This window comes from Macrosteles quadrilineatus, unplaced genomic scaffold (assembly GCF_028750875.1).
Source record: "Macrosteles quadrilineatus isolate MER2022 unplaced genomic scaffold, UCM_ALF_1.0 Scaffold_2__2_contigs__length_208266976, whole genome shotgun sequence".
Taxonomy (NCBI): Eukaryota; Metazoa; Arthropoda; class Insecta; order Hemiptera; family Cicadellidae; genus Macrosteles; species Macrosteles quadrilineatus.
This window is the reverse complement of record NW_026542595.1, coordinates 9,680,358-9,697,960: the sequence shown is the minus strand read 5'-3', so window position 1 is coordinate 9,697,960 and position 17,603 is coordinate 9,680,358. Positions and strand designations below refer to the sequence as shown.

The 17,603-nt window shown below is 35.8% G+C and overlaps 1 non-coding gene across 1 annotated transcript; it reads left to right on the top strand.

The window, feature by feature from the left end:
* The first annotated feature begins 15,787 nt into the window (after positions 1 to 15,787).
* Trnae-cuc (transfer RNA glutamic acid (anticodon CUC)) lies at positions 15,788 to 15,859 on the top strand. Its single transcript has one exon. It is a non-coding gene; the product is annotated as a tRNA-Glu (tRNA).
* The last annotated feature ends 1,744 nt before the right edge of the window (positions 15,860 to 17,603 follow it).

The window sequence follows — 17,603 nt, the reverse complement described above, 5'->3', positions numbered from 1 at the left end:
CCGAAGACAAGACTGACTGACTGACTGTTGGAAAAACAGAACAGCTGACTTGCCTGTCGCTGGTGCCCCTCTCCCCCCTCCACTAGCACGGCCTTTGTTGACCTTGCCTCCCCTACCTCGCCTCCCTTGATACAACAATGGGAACATAGCTCTTCTCTCTTAATGGCTAGTCTGCTATTCCTTTTTCGGCATAATTGTCGTCTGACACTTTTAACGCTTCAGAGCATGTCGGAACTTGCTCGTATCCCAGGTTTGACTTGACATCTATCTCGATATCTAGTCCTGGTTTCCAACTACGACTGAATCGGCGTAAAAAGCTGGACTTGTCGTACTTGTTCTGTACACATCCAACGGGTTTGATCGACTGATACAAAAATATCTGTTCTGTATGTATAGATGTTTGATATACGTTGGATAGTCTGTCAGTTCAGACAGATCAGTTAATCAGCACACAATCATTTGAACTATCAGGTAGCTACCAAACATCCTTTTATCTGTGAGGTAATTATTTGTGTAGAGAGAATGTTTTTTGTTAATTTCATTTTTGAGAGAGGTGAAAGAGCCTAGTATTCATTGTGCAGTACACTCTTCTTCATGCAGGAATTAAATACTGTAGTGTAATACGCAATGGTCAACGGGTCACATGAGACCTATGGTATACGCTCTGAAATCATCAAATCAAATCAGTTTTATCATAGATAAAACAAAGTTTTAATACACAAAGATTATGACAAAAGACATGTTTAATACCGTAAAACACTGTACAGTAAAGTATACAAAACTAGATTATTATATACAATTACTAAATAATTAGACAACTAGACCTCTCTATCGATTAGTCAAGAATAAAGCGAAGAAAATCCGGCCCAGAGGACCAAAACTGTGTCAAGGTCGGGTCTAATCTTAAGCTGTTGTAAATCAGAAGAGAAACGTTCAAACCCGTCGCCACCCGGGTAAGCACAAGCAGAGATGTCGGTTGACGAGTGTCCCACAATGATCACGTGTATACACGTGTCTTCTGTACAACAGTCTAGACCCGCTACCGGACACCTTTTTGTGATAGATACGCTCGTGCTTCTGGTTAGTGATAAGATATTTTAGAAAATATTCCTAGGTTATGCTGTTTTGTTACTTTACAGCATAAGATACTATTTTATTGCAAATACGTGAATACTTTTTGCTATTGTAACAAAACAGCAGAAAAACTGCAACTATTAGCTACTTGTTATTTTGAAATGTCAAATAAAATTGGAATATTCTCGATTACTAAAATAGTTAGAGCAGGAAAGTACTGTAAAGTATTTCTGTTTTGGAAGCAAAAGCCCTACTGGCTTGCTGGTTTGGTGCTGTGGACATAACCATGACTCACAGCACTTATCAGTATGAAAGTCCAGAGCTACGTCTTGGCAGTCAGACAACCAGACCTGTTGACTCTGAGTCAGGATTCAAAACTCGAGTCTAGACAAGAATGCTTTGTGTTCGTGCGAACTGAGCACATATAGAAAGCAAAGAGCACTTGGGATAAAGAAGGTCTACACAAATTAAAAGACATGCATAAAATAATTTAAATGCTATTCTTATTATTTTATTATTTTCGTAGCAGTGATTCACAGATTACTACTTGTTTAATTCACAGACCACAAGGCATTGCTGTTTCGATAAAATCATATCAGCGAAGCGTTCAGTGTATCGGGCATTAAAGTTTCTAGATCAGATGTCTCATAAAGGCGTTCCTCCCACTCCACACAGAAGCGTTACTTGATACGGAGACTAATATACTGTACTTCTATCATTTCTTCCATGGTTTGCGTGATTTGCGAGAGGCTAAAGTAATGCGAACCCGAGCACGTGGGTCGTTGTTTTTGATGGTTATTTTAATAGTCAGGGAGACCATCTCGAACGCCGTGGGAACCCACTGGCTACAGGTTGGTTACTGTCTGTAGCAGTGTCTGGACCACCGACCTTGTGAGCATCTCTGTCTCACCTACCAGACTAGCACAACACATGTGCATCTAATACAATGCGTTTTGTGTTGCAGAAAAAAGTGTGTATAAGCTATACTTTACTCGAATATAAAAAAGCGTTATCTGTGGGTAATCCTTGGATAAGTATGAGAGCGTAAATTAAACTTAAAGTACAGTAAAGCCTTATGTAATTTCAATCAGTATACTTTTGCATTTGAACAATGTGTAGGCATAATCTGTGTTAGTTGGCTGGAGGAAACTTCTATGACATTGTTAAATAATTGCGAACGTACGTAAGGGAAAAAGGTCAAAATCCCTTTAATTACTGTGTATTAACTGGAGATCAAACCCGCACAGAAGTCCGAGACTCAACCAGTACAGCAGATTTTTGGTTGCTAGCTTTACATATAAGCGAAGCAAATAGCAACACACCCCAAGTGAATTGTTTTGATATTGTTCCCGTGAATTGTTCCCGTAATGATGTCATGTTCATCAACAAATCTATTCGCTTAATGCACTTTTGATTTTCTCAACCGAAACCTGGTGACAGCTCGTCAATACCACCAATAATGGCTGTACAGTTATAGAACCTATCACCTGCACCTGGGTTTCGGTAAAATGCACTTTATACACCCATACCATCGGTATTCGGCGGCGTGGGAATAAAGGCGGGATATCAGCTGTTGATCCTGCACGATCCTGTCCAAGGACACCGCGCCGTCAGGTCACGTCCTGCCTGCATCCTGCGTCTCATCTCCACATATCGTCCATCTCCAGGAATGTGGTCCACATGCCAGACAATACTGCACAGTGTGTACTGTACACTCTATACATTGATGTAGTCGATTGCACACCAGGACCTTGGCACATATCGACATTTTGGGTTGGTTAGTGTGTACTTGGTGGTTTGTTTAAAAATGCAGTCAAACGTCTTTAGCCTCGCACGTTCCTGATTTCGGGGTAAAGAGAAACATAATACAATTATTTTTGTAAAAAGGATTATTTATTCTGTGGGTACGACAGCAATAACTTATTACAAAACTGATGTAAGCACAGAAATACTATATTTGACTACCGATCATTGCAATTAATTTATAACTTTGTAAATAATTAGAATAATACATTTTTACTTTCCGTTTCGATAGATACAATTTATGGGAATTATTAATCACAGTGCAAACAACCAAAGATTTTGATAGCTATTGTAAAATTTAAAATTTACTCTGAGGATATGAAAAAAACAAATTAATTATTCTTTAAGGCAAAATGCAAATACTTCAAATGCTTTAAAGAAATAACCTTTCGTGTTTATAACTAACAAATGCATTTATTTATACATTGATTTCCTAATTTGCCATAACAACTAGTTGGACGTTGTAACAACACAAGTTAAATTTAAATCACATAAAAAGGTGTCAAAGCATGTAACGAAACGATCATTTAACAAACTCTAATTTAACACTCCAAATTGGTGTTGAACCCGTTGAAACACTACACTTAGTGTTAATAGAACAATCATGTTAATAACTTAAAGACGTAAGTGCATTGGTTGAACGGCCTGGGCCATAGAGGAACACCTCTAGCCACAACACAACACAATACGAGGCATAGAACATCCTCACGCTACGCGCTACTACACAACTGACACGCGAAGCATCAGCTGATAGCGTCATTAGATGTCGCAATGCCAGAAATAAGCATTGAAAGACTCCAACAGAGGGCCCGGGGCCGTAATGATGGGTTTGGAGCAATCGGCTCAAATGGATCCCTGGCTATTATTTACTGTACTTCCCATCCTTTGAGCATTTCAGATGAAAAAAAGTGGTATTTTTTTCCGAAGAACCAGCTTTCTATTGTTTTGTTTCCAGTCATTTGTCGCTAAATGAAAGACAAGAAGAAAATGTATTATTTGGTTTGTTGACTTGCCTTGAGATAGGAAAACCAAGTATCAAAGCAAATAACTTTCTGTACAGTGTTTAAATCTTTTTGACATTCAAATAGGAAACGTGTGAAATAGTTTTCACAAAACAAAATCATAGTTATCGTTATCATCATCTATATATCTAATTCCGTAAGCCCAAAATTTTACAATGAAATTGTGAGCGAACCGGAGGCCATAGAAAGCTGGGAGAGGTCTCATTTTAAAGGTCTGGGCATGAAATTTTGGGGAAAAATATTCATTTTTCTTAATTATGCACCAAAAGGTTATTACAGAATAAAATAATTCACATTTAAATAGCATGGGAATCTAGGTCATGTCTGCTTTGTTTACTTTAAAACATGTGGTTTAACTTTATTTAAAGAATATGGTAATTTGTAATATGTACTGTGTATACTATTATCAAAGATTATATGTAATCTTTTCTATTATAAATTGCTTAAATAGACTTTTTCCCAATTGTTAATGGAGTACGATTGGTTGTGTTAGGCATGTCTGAAAAAGTGTAAAGTTAGAAGGAATTACTGGAGTAGGCAAAGGAAACATATTTTTCATGCCAAAAATAAAACTAATATCTACCGATCCTAATATGCTGTTTAAATTTATAAGGATTCATTTCCAATTGCGATTTAGCTTTCGCTATTACTAAAAGTAAAGCGCAAGGCCAAACCTTCACAAAAGTTGGCAATATTATTTGAAAAAAAAAAAAACAGTGTTTACCCAGTGGTCAACTTTATGTTGCTTTTAGCCGGGTAAAGCGGCCAGATGATTTTAAAATACTACTAGAACCAAATAAAGACCAAGGAATCGACCAATATGGATACTGTAGAAACAGAGAGATTTTGCATTTTACAATTTGGAGGATCACATTACCTCTATGTATTTTTCAAAGTAAATTTGTCTATATTCAAAGAAATGTATATATTTAATGATTAGTCATGAAAATTACTATTGAAAATGTTCCTTAGTTGTATTATGATTATAAATTTTTTATTATAAACACACCGCATGAACAGTCCTTTGGAATTTGTATTTTAAACAGGGCAGACATCAAAATGCTTTATGCAGCTATGTAATAACTATCATAGTATAACAAATAAAAATGTTAAACAATAATTCAAGGTAGAGGATAACTCATGAGACTAATAATTTGTACAAAATATTTACTAAAATAATAGGGGCTATTGCCCCTACAAGCCACTAGTATTATGTAATAGCCTAATATAGGAAGAATAACAAGGTACAAACTTACTATAATATAGTATCCCTCTCGTTTGTACCTAATAACTAGTTATGTTATCAGCTAAAACCCAAATATTGGACGAACATCGTCCACCAGTACGAACGTACCATGCCTTTATAGATACGTACAGAAAACGTTTAGGTTTACGAGAACCACGAAGTAGTAATAAGTTTCAGTGAACTATACATTATTGTACTGCACATAACAAAGACTACAATTTTGGAAAGTATTGTACTTAAATTAGTTGAGAATATGCTCAATTAATTAACCTAAACATAGCCGGATACGTGAGGAATGTGAGGAATCCAGCATATTAGCAAGTAATAATGATAATTGCGGGAACCTTGAGAGTTTGACGCCAAAATATCGTTAACGGTTTGTTATTGCTTGCTACAATGCTACACCATTAGCTATACTGTACAATAGGTGCAATGTTAAATATATTAAATTAATGGTATGAAATACATAAGAGTAATTAGGTCATTAAGAGCTTACCAACGAACAAAAATGGAGATGTTAAAATTGTTTTAATGTCAAAAATTTTATTTCTGTTTTGGTTCCAGGGACAATATATATTGTATGTAAGAAACAATCTTAATAATGATTATTAAAAAACTTAAAAGTAATACAGATCTGATTCATTTTCAGATTTAGAAATAAAAAGCCACACTGAACATACAATATTTTTATTTGCACAATTGTAGGTATTTCCATGCCTCATAATTGCAAGTAATTAATTACTTTAATATCAATATTTTTGTCAAATTCATAAAGATATGGTTTAAAGTATTGTACACACATCATTGCAGCACATGTCCATCTATTGAATAAAGAGCGAGACTATACAAGAAATCCTACGGCAGTGGCGTCATTTCACCAAATCCTTGGGGGGGGGGGGGCAAACACCGGGGGATGGGGGGTATGGAATACCCAGGATGCTGGAAAATTTAGCAGTTTTGAAGCAAAAAAAGAGGGGTTTAAGCTTATTTTAATTGTCAAAAGCACTTCAAATAAAAAAAATTATGAGTAAAATGTATTTAAATTTAGGCAGAAAGTTAATGAAACTAAGAATTATTGACAACAGACAGAAACTCAATAATTTGATGTTGGTAAGTTAGTCATCTAAGAAACGTGATCAATAGTTCCATGATTTATTAATATTATGTTTGTTATTAGATTCATGACCAATTTCTCTTGTACAACATTTAACAATGAATACGGTTGTTCATAGCCCATAGTTTATAACAGTTTATTTTGGTTTTTAAATAAAATACAAGTATTTAAGAACTTAAAAGCAAATCAAATTGTATCACCAATAAAATAATTTGACACAAAAGTACAAAAGGTTCTATTTAACTATATTAAATTGGTAGTCTACAATTTTCAAAATAAATCACGTAAAATGTATAAACATGTATAATTTTAATGCTTGAATAATTCATAAAAGTAAATGACAAAGCAATGCTTCTAAAAAATCTGAATTTTTATGTATATATATAAACTAGAAGTAAGTGGTTTATCGTACAGCATCAAACAGAAAAAGTAAATGAATAACAAAACTACTTATTTATGTAAACTCAAAATGTGCTATCTAAGACAATAAAACAATAATAATTTTTCTTTCAAATTACTGTACAAGAAAATACAGATTTTTGTCTGCTGTGCTTTTTAGGATTTGACAGGAGAAAATATTTGTATATTGGCTTGTACAGCATATTTTTTTCTCTAGCCCAGGATCCAGGGGGGGGGGAATTCCGCCCCTGCCCCCCCCCAAATGACGCCCCTGCCCTACGGCAATAACTATTTCACCAGAGAGAAATAATTCACAAGCTACTTTTTGTGACAAATATGCTGTCTCACTCCTACTCTGATTTGAACGAATAATTTGCTGAACTGTACTGTAGGTGTATAGTCACGGATTTCCAAGATTTGCGTTGCACGTTGCATTGTTGGAATGTGTGAGGGGAGGGGAGGGGAGGGGTGGGGAGGTTGTACACATCGAAGTATTGTACACTGTACAGTGGTTGGGTTGTAGTTCTTAGTTCACACGGTGATAGGAGAAGGGGGGAGTGGGAGTCAATTATAAAGACAAAAGGAACTCCTCAATTACATCTCACATTCCAATGTCGCACAAAAGACTAACAACCAACAAACCACGCAATGAGACTAGACTAGCGTCTACCGGAGTATCAGATACAGATATATACAGATACAGATGCATATCAATGTACGACAAATGGTCGCTTCGTAAAGTTTCAAATCCAACATTTGTTCTGAATTAACATTTTGTATAAGTTCATTGTTAGTCTCCAGATTTCCAAATAATAATAAAAAAAATTTAAATACTTCTATTAGGAAGGAATTGTGTGGATGAAATTGAATGGATTGCCTAATGGCAGGTATTTAAACCTTTTTATTTCATATAAGGTTCATATTTCACAATTCAATTTTTTAGTTAATTCTTTGAATAATGCTTTCAAGTACACACATCTTATTAATCTCATTATTTTTATTTTGCCAACTCGAAGTTCATCGTTACTTATTTTGCCATTACAATTTTGACTAGAAGTGTTGATGCACAGGAAGCTCCTACAACCATTAGGCCCCGGCCACACGAGGCGAATTTAAGCCGCGCGGCTTATCTTCGCGCGAAGTTAAGCCGCGCGAAGTGCCTGGCCACACGGGGCGGATGAACCGCTTCCTGTTGGGTTTTCCTAGTATCAGTACTCTATTAAAACATAGTTTAGTTCACTCTTTTTAGTCATGGGCGAAACACTTATGTTAGTTTGTGCATTAAAAGCGTGTGGTGATCTGGAACGTTAACATAAATCATTGTGAAAGAAAAACCATTTGTGTTTCAAACATTTTACGAGCACATGCGAAACCATAGTTCGGTGTTTTTCAAACATTGTTCAAACACCACACAACCGGTTACAAACACACAAAATACAAACTCAAAAACCACTGGAAATGTCCGAAGAATATCTCCAATAAGCGCGGCTGCCGCGCGGTCGAACCGTATCGTGTGGCCACTCTCATAAGACTGCATGTGTCATCCCCTCCAACGCGGCTTAACTTCGCGCGGTCGAGGGACGACATGGTGCGGCTCAACCGCACATGCGGCTAAACTTCGCCTCGTGTGGCCACTCTCATTTGATTCAATGTGTTGTCGAACCCCTAGCGCGGCTTAACTTCGCGCGAAGTTAAGCCGCGCAAGTGCCTGGCCACACGGGGCGGATGAACCGCTTCCTGTTGGGGTTTCCCAGTATCAGTACTCTATTAAAACATAGTTCAGTTCACTGTTTTTAGTAGTCATTGACGAAACACTAATGTTAGTTTGTGCACTAGAAGCGTGTGGTGATCTGGAACCGAATGTTAACCGAAATCATTGGGTCCATCCCTTCATAACGAAAAACCATTTGTGTTTCAAACATTTTACGAGCACATGCGAAACCATAGTTCGGTGTTTTTCAAACATTGTTCAAACACCACACAACCGGTTACAAACACACAAAATACAAACTCAAAAACCACTGGAAATGTCCGAAGAATATCTCCAATAAGCGCGGCTGCCGCGCGGTCGAACCGTATCGTGTGGCCACTCTCATAAGACTGCATGTGTCATCCCCTCCAACGCGGCTTAACTTCGCGCGGTCGAGGGACGACATGGTGCGGCTCAACCGCACATGCGGCTAAACTTCGCCTCGTGTGGCCACTCTCATTTGATTCAATGTGTTGTCGAACCCCTAGCGCGGCTTAACTTCGCGCGAAGATAAGCCGCGCGGCTTAAATTCGCCTCGTGTGGCCGGGGCCTTACGGTTTAATATAAACCAGTTTAACTTATATTACTGCAACACCCGTACCTCTCGATTAGTCGACTGAAGAACCGGTTACAGGTGACTGATTGCAAACACCTTATATATCCTTTAATTCTATCGTTATTGACGTTTTATGTCCTGTTCCATTTCAAGTTTCAAGACAAAAAACAATATTCACAAGAGGGTGTTTTTGACAGTATACAAAATAATATATAATATCAAATTGAAATAGTGATGCTACGATAGTGCGATACTACGAGTTTATAATCACGGTGAAAATTATTTCAAAACTACCTGTAAGGAATTGTAAAAAACATTGGGCTCTAGTGAAATCATGCTCATAGTCATAAATATTGCTATTAACATAATATGTATGTAACTAATAATGCTAATACTGTATGGTTGAACTTACTGACATAGTTTCTACTATTATTCTTACGTAAAAAAAAACTCCGTTCAGAGACCTAAGAATCTGTATCCTAACTCAAGTATTCCTGTCAACTTTAGTCTCGAACAAGTAGCTTCTCCCTAATCCAGTAGACTTCAAGTATTATTGGTATTGCTTGATCTGAATTCCAGATTTTAGAGAACTAGTTTAACCAAAGACTCAGAAACCCACCCTTGGTGTCTTTACAAGTTCAGGAAATACATCTAAAATGTGTTATTAATGAAGACATCAACAATGAATCCATCAAAACTACAAAAACACATTCTATAATTAAACGTGAATAGATTAGTTATTTATGTGGAACTAGTTGGCACTTTGTTGCACACGAGAGAAATGTTTACGCACGAGCCGCAGGCGAGTATGGAAAGTTTCCCGAGTGCAGCAAAGGCAGTTTGCACAGTGACGTTATATTTTTCCTACAGTTACTATAAATCATATAGATAATTAGTCTTTAAAACACTGTATAACACGCTTTAGGTTAGGTTAAATCCAAACATTGAACGAAATGAAATGGGAAACGCTGCACCAGCTGATCGTAGTCGTAGTATCTTTAGTGTTGTCAACTTATTTTCAAGCGTACACTAATTGCGTGCATAATAAAAGCACACTGTTCTCTGTTGTTTGGTTGGAATACTGGTGTGTGCCAAAGTAAAAACTGTGCGCCAAAGGAAGGTTTTCTGTTCTATAATCTGTGCAAGGAGGCCCACTTTGTCGGGTGACTGTAGAAAAAAAATATGATCATTTCGAATTTGGTAAAACCAGTTGCGGTTGCACAGATTACAACCAATTATTTATTAAATAGTATACGAGCCAACCGGTGATCGGATGGCACCCCTTTGTCGTCTCGTCACATCCGCCTCACCATCTGCCAGGCCCAGGATCAGGATGTGTTCGCCATCCGACCTTCTTGTAAACCCTCGGAGGACGACCCCAACACGTGGGCTTGTAAGGTGAACCTCACTGATTTATTCTATTTACTTAACACAATAAGATACCTCTTCCCATTATGGACCCATTCAGTGGCTCCGCACTCCACACTCCACAGAGTAGTAAGGAACTCTCATCAAGCTGTCCATAGCTATTACGTGTTGTGTACGACACGTATGTTTAAACTGCAGGTGTTTGGTATTTAGTATGAATAATTTTTTGAAACAGAGAGCATGGTTAATTTGAACAATAAATTTTGAAATATTCCTTATTTTGCAGGTAATTTCAAATACGAATGACAGGACTTTTATGTTAAAACTACCAAGATGTGAATTTGAAGAGTTGGATGAACTTAAATGAGTTCGTATTTTGCTTGTTTATATCTTGGTTGAATTCATCAGATTTATTTATTTCATCCTATTTGATTAAAATTGAATAAAAACACTTTTCCCCTTCCCTGTAGCAGCAAACCTGCTACTACTCTTTAACTCAAATTTTATTTGGATGGGGAATAAATATAAGACTTATTTATTGTTCTAGCTTAAACTATGAATGAATTTATGATTTTATTGACAATACTGTACGTGAGAGGAAATTGTAGAAAAATACAATTTCACGTTTAACTTTTTACTTACCGACATAAATGTTATTCGTGTTATTACATCGTTAATCCAATAATGAAATTGGGATAGTAATCGGAAGAACCTGATATCCGAATGCTATATTAGTATGCAGCTGAGTATGCAGCAACGGAATTGGGTCTTCCAAGTTAGATAAACTTTGACGCTGCTTCTGTACCTAACGTACCACGTTCACCCGTGATGTTAGCTTACTCAGGAACACTTTCCTGGCGGATAAATATTACCTACCTGTAAGCAATGTATTTCATGGGAAAAAGTCTGGAATTATGATCTCGATGGTGACAGTTTCTCTTTATGATTGGAGTATAAATATACGCGTAGTAATCTTTAATTCAATAAAACTTACTTTGATAAAACTGATAATTTGAGGTAGGTGGTTTCTGTATTTCTAGTTTTTCCGAGTAAATGCAAAAACGACTGCTGACCGGGCTGAAATGTCAAATAGCTCACTGGCCTGCGAGCTCGAGCTGCATCTGCATGACTACCTAGGGGGTGAAACATTAGGCTACCCACTAAACTAAAACTAAATTTTTGGTCGTGGACTTCCAGGTGTCCATGAGGAGCTTTTGAAAAAAAAACAGTTGGTTTTCTTCTTACGATAAACCACGTATATGTGTCTATCTGAGCTGCTGATTATATCTAAACCTTTTTCTACAATAGGTTTCAAGAATTGCGTTACAGTAAAACTGTATTTATTATTGCTTCCAATTAATTATAGTACTTTATTATAGTACTGTGTTTATTCAGCACAGATAACTATGTACCTTAATCTTATAATATTTTCGCCCAGGCTGTACAATGTACACATGGTGTGAATGTCTGAAAGCCGTTACAGCCGGGTGTCCTGAATGACCTTGGAAGGTTATGATCCTGATGTTACAAACAGCAGATGTATCCACCCGCCACCTGTCTCTGTCTCAACCAACCCTTCCGAGGCATTCCATACAGGCAGATGTGGAATGTTTTGTCGTCTCTGTATTCTGTGCTGGATTCAATGTAGGCCTATAAAAGAATCTTAAAGACATTGTAAGCAATTGTTATGACATCTTAATATCATTAAAATGTAAAATATTTCAATGAACAAGGATTCAACAAATCGTGGTCAATGGCTTATGACAAATATAACAAACAATTCGCAGTCGCAGCACCTGCGCCTTACTTCGCCTTGGATTGATGACTTTGCTATAAAACCACCTCACATTGCATTGATTCTAATTGGCTGATAAATCACTGTAACTTGACAATGACCTACCTCAGGGATTCCGATTACTGAAAGTATACATTCTCTTGTAAATCCAGGATATAAAACGTATACGCACGTTCTACTAATATAAAGATAATAATTTGTATCTTCCAAAAAGGGAACATTGGCTGGTTTTAAAAGCATGCACGTAGAATAAAACAACAGTACAGGCTACTGTATTTATATAATGAACAAAAGAGTAATATAGTTACTATATATATGCAGAATATTTTAACAAATAAATTGAATACACTTATTCAACATTATAACATTATTTAATAAACACTGACCTAGTTTCAGCCCTTAGACCATTTCCAAAGTAAACATATAATCAAAATGCAATATGTGAGTATTTGTATGGTTTTCAAAATTGTGTGCACTAATAAATTTATCAAAATACATTGACAAATATTCGTAAACGAAAAAATACAAAAATGTATAGTAACTGTTTTTACACGCTTCCGTTGGTGTCAACTCGTTATATATTAAAATAGATTTTATGATTTAATATACAGTATTTTAATTTGGTGACGTTACAGTTGGTTTTGAACATGTCCATTGTATCAGAAGAGAAGCAAAACCTTTCTCTTTGCAACACGCCTTGGCATATATGTATATTTATATGGCGTAGGTCATATATTGAATTTTAAAAGTTGAACAAATACAGGCTTTCAAAGTTCAAGTGAAAGGTCGTCACTAACTTGGTTTTTTTCTTAACCATAATGAATATATTGTGCCTCAGTACACCTTTGGAAACTATCAACAGCTTTGGAGTGTAAACAGTGTACTGTAGGACACACTAGCGAACACCTGGAATATTACACCAAGCTGCACCACAAATCTGCTGAACTAAAAATCGGAAATGGACTCTACAGCAAAATAACGTTCACAAACAGAATGGTGGAAGCACGAGGTCCACACCATAGAGTACAGAATCAATTTTACAAATTGGTGCATAGAGTAGTAAATTACAGAGGAGTGAACAATAATAGAGGTATAGGACACGGCGGCGGCTGCGGCATGCTGCCAGTACTGTAATGAAACTGCGCTGTCTTTGTGGGTGTACTGTGACTAATTATTAACACAAAACACAACTCTTATATTTTGGAATTGTAGCCGTATATATATGCTGCGTTTGTTGTTTGTACTCAGGAATACAAATGTGGAGCTAAGACAACTTGATGCATGGAGATGGCATTCGTCACCCCACTGGCAGATTTTAACCTACCAAATGTACACGTACATTTACGTACATGTTAATGCTGGCTGACGATTTTCCTTCATACAAAATCAAGACATAATGTTGGCTATAAACTGAACAAAACCTATAAATGTCTGAGTGTAAAGTTTATTCTAAATAGGAAAGTTTAAAATCATTACAAAGGTCAAATTTAAACACCTTGTTTAGCCATTTGCTGTTTATAAATAAAATACTTTCATTATGTAACGTACTATAGTGTCGGTTATTAGATGAGGATGTTATTACTGTACAGGATAAAAGACTACAGTAATACGTATCACTGTAGACTTTCATCTTGTACAGTAACATCTGAACCGTGAAAAGCTATAGTACGTTACACAATGAAAGTATTTAATTTATAAACAGCAAATTGCTAAATGAGGTTTTTAAATTTGACATTAAAATATTGAGGTGATTTTCAGGGACAGACTGAAACATACAGCACCAGTAAGCTCCGATTCATTAGCAGTAAAGGCCCAAGGTCGAATAATAATTGATGTCACAAAACATATCACATTGCCTTTAACCAGAACATTATTGCTCGAGAATATTGGGACTGTACAGTTACAAAAGTTTATATAGCCATTGACGTATAAATACGCCGAAATAAAACAATATATTTAAAATTGAACCCATTTCTACCCTACTGTATTTATACTGTTTTCAAATGCGGATTGTTTACGTTGGTAATTGGTGTTGGTTGTGTTAGTAGTGCGTGTTTATTTCCAGTAGTTTTAATTACCGTACTTAAGATGACAATATTGTAAACAAAAGTTTTTATAGCTCAATACTTAAGCACAATTAAATATTCTTATATAATTCGTGTCTTTACAAATTTTAGATGGCATTGAAAGGGGGAATCGGTTGGAAATCAATCATTGTTTGTTTTATATTTTTCAACTTCCCAAACAAATAAAATACCACCGAGCAATGCCAGGTCCCCTGGTACTAAATAAAAATACAGTAATATAATCTGTCTTACAGGGTCTGTGTTAATGGCAAATTTATGAATAATTCGGCACTTAAAGTAAAATACCCCCACCGCAGCAAACCTGCAGACTGAGCGAATTGCAATTTGTCTGATTGGATTTTTGCTCAAATATTTCCATAAACAAGAGATATTTATTCCTCATTAAAACATTATGACGAGTACCTAGGTTTGCTGCTACAGGAAATTAAACAGTTGTTTAGCCAAATGTAATACTGTAGTATATAGGATAAAATAAATAAATTTGCCAAATTTGATCAAGCATATATATATTTATAAGCAAGCAAATTACAACAGTTTTCTTTTTCTCCCTAAGAACAACATAATAATCTTAAATGTACAGTTTTTTTTTTAATTTTCTCCGTAATTTTTGGTTTTACAACAACGCTTCAATATACAAAATAATTTGTTTTTTAAGCTCTACACGATGGATTCATTGGAAATGGCATTTCCATGTTCTAAGGGTTAAAATTTGGAAAACCCCATTTTTGAACATGTCAAGACCCCATAATACCCTGTTCCCATGACCCGAATCTTGCTGATTCGCAAACTCATTCAAGTTTATCCCACCCTACACTTTCAAACAAAATTATTCGAGTTATAACTTTCACGATCACACACACACACATACAATATGGTTGTGATTATATTAAACACATATATTCAAATAAAATTATTACAAGCCAAGATATATAAATTTACTTATTAAGATTTACTCATTGTTGCAGATACTAACAATATCTAGAATTAATGTATATACATATATAATGATTTGAGCGAAAGGTGTTTTAGCCTCTAAAGACATCTAAATGAAAAAGTAAATCGGTCCCGGGCCCAGATCTTACGGTGCCAACTAGGGTAATAGCTACTTCCCTATAGGGAAACTCGCTAAAAGCAATAAACACAATTACAAATCATCTTGAACTACCTTGGGGGATACCTACCCAATTTAAATTATAGAATGTTATGTAACATGCAATAAAAATTCAAAATTATTCCATCAATAATTACTCAATAATTTAAAAAATAATGAACATAACGATATGCAATACCATGGTTGGTAAATTTTTTCTTGTAAGCCTAAACTTAATGCTCAAAAAATTATTAAAAGTTCTGTAATAAAAGACCCTTTTTAATAAAATTGATAGTTCATTGGTGATAATTATAATACATAAAACTAAAATTAGCTACAATGGATAAATGATACTAGATACGATACAATTAGATAGATAATAGATACAAAGTTTATTTTGAAATAATAATTTCAATTTCACAAATAAGTTCAAAAAACATATCAAACTGCTTTAGATTTACAACTGATTTGTGAAAAGGCATGTCCGGTATGGTCTAGTGGCTAGGATACCTGGCTCTCACCCAGGAGGCTCGGGTTCGATTCCCGGTACCGGAATTAAGCTTTTGTTTCCACTCAACCAAACTTAGTTAGACTTACGACTGAGCAGAATAATAAGGTATAATTTTCTTTCCTAAAATTTCAACTAGAACTGTAATGTTTATATACTGTATCTGTATTTTGGGGTTTATGTTAAAGCCCAAACATTCAACAATGTGTTCAATGGGGGTAGGTACTCATTTTGTATTCGACGCCGAATACACTGCATACACTTTTCGTTGTACAGTACTGATTTAATTGTGTTTCTATCATTGAGTTAATTTTATTTACACTTCAATGCGTTGCACTCGTCAAATAAAAAAAAATATATCGTAATTTGATGACATGGAAATATAGTAAACATTTTCTGAAGGTCTGACTAATAGCAAACCACTTAAATAGTTTGGGAAATTGTCTCATTAATGGTTTGATTGGTAAAAGAGGTAGGATTAATAACTGTCAATGCTACCAAAATATTACAAATACTTGTTATAATTGTACTTTTTGAACGTTCATCATTAGGATCCATAAAAATAACTCAACGCTGGGAAACCATATTACTAATGGAGGGTTGATCATGATAATTTAACTATATCGTTTACAGTTCACCTTTTCGGCAATATGGTAGTTATTCGCTCTTTGGACAGTTTCTTAACAATTCCCACTACATACTGGAATTCCATAGTCGGCAAGAACCAGATCCGTTTAGGTAACTAGTAGTACTGTAGTAGGAAACCTGTTCCCCAGATGTCCCACCTTAGATGTTACCTGTTCCAAGAAATTCGTCCTTATAGTTCCATCAAACGTTATGCCATTAGTCAAAGGAATTTCTATGATGTAGAATGTGCAGGTTGAAAGCATTGGGGAGCTACCCAATGTTTGAAGACAAGACAAACTTATCACACGGGCGTATGAGAGTAACACCTGAATATCAATAACAAAATGTCCATATGATTATTTATCAGACCGGGACATGGACATGGACATGGTGGTGTGACTGGCCTACTGTAAACTACAGTACATCATCACTAACAGTACATCATCATCACAACAGTAGTTCATCACTGCTGTTTTGCAGTATTCAATCTTATGATCTTTGTCTTAAAGGTCATCCAGAGTTTGTTACATACAGTACCAATGGGTATTCCAGAGAATTTAGCAGTACAAAGCACTGCTCTGATTTTGCTCATATGGCGTACCCTTCCGCCTTCTGACCCCTATGAATATGTAGGGTGTTTGTTTATGATGTTAACGAACAAGGTAACAGCTGTAGAAGTCAGAAGTGAACAATAAAAACTCAGAGTGGTGGATGTCCATGATGTCATTAGAATTCGAGCACCCACAATCGTGAAGGTGCAGGTAAAAGTACCAACATCTTTTCAAGGTAGTTTAACCAATCTATACATAGTAACTAATTAGGGGCAATGGCTATTGGTCGTCAGCCAGGAAACCCTAAACACTCCGACCCATATTAGGACGAAATAATATCAATCCCAAATACAATTATGTTTTATCTAATGCATAGTTTAACAGCAAGACCAAAGTCAAGTTATTTCATGTGAAAATGCAATTAACTATTATTTGAAAAGGCATGTTTAACCCCACAAACATTAAAGTTTAAATTAATTTACTATACATTTAAAATATATTTAATTACGAGAGTTACAATTAAACATTATTTACGTCACAAAAGCTCTACTGTAATTAAATTCAATGTCAAAGGAAAAGTGGCCACCACTGCGCCGAGCAGCTCAGCCAAATA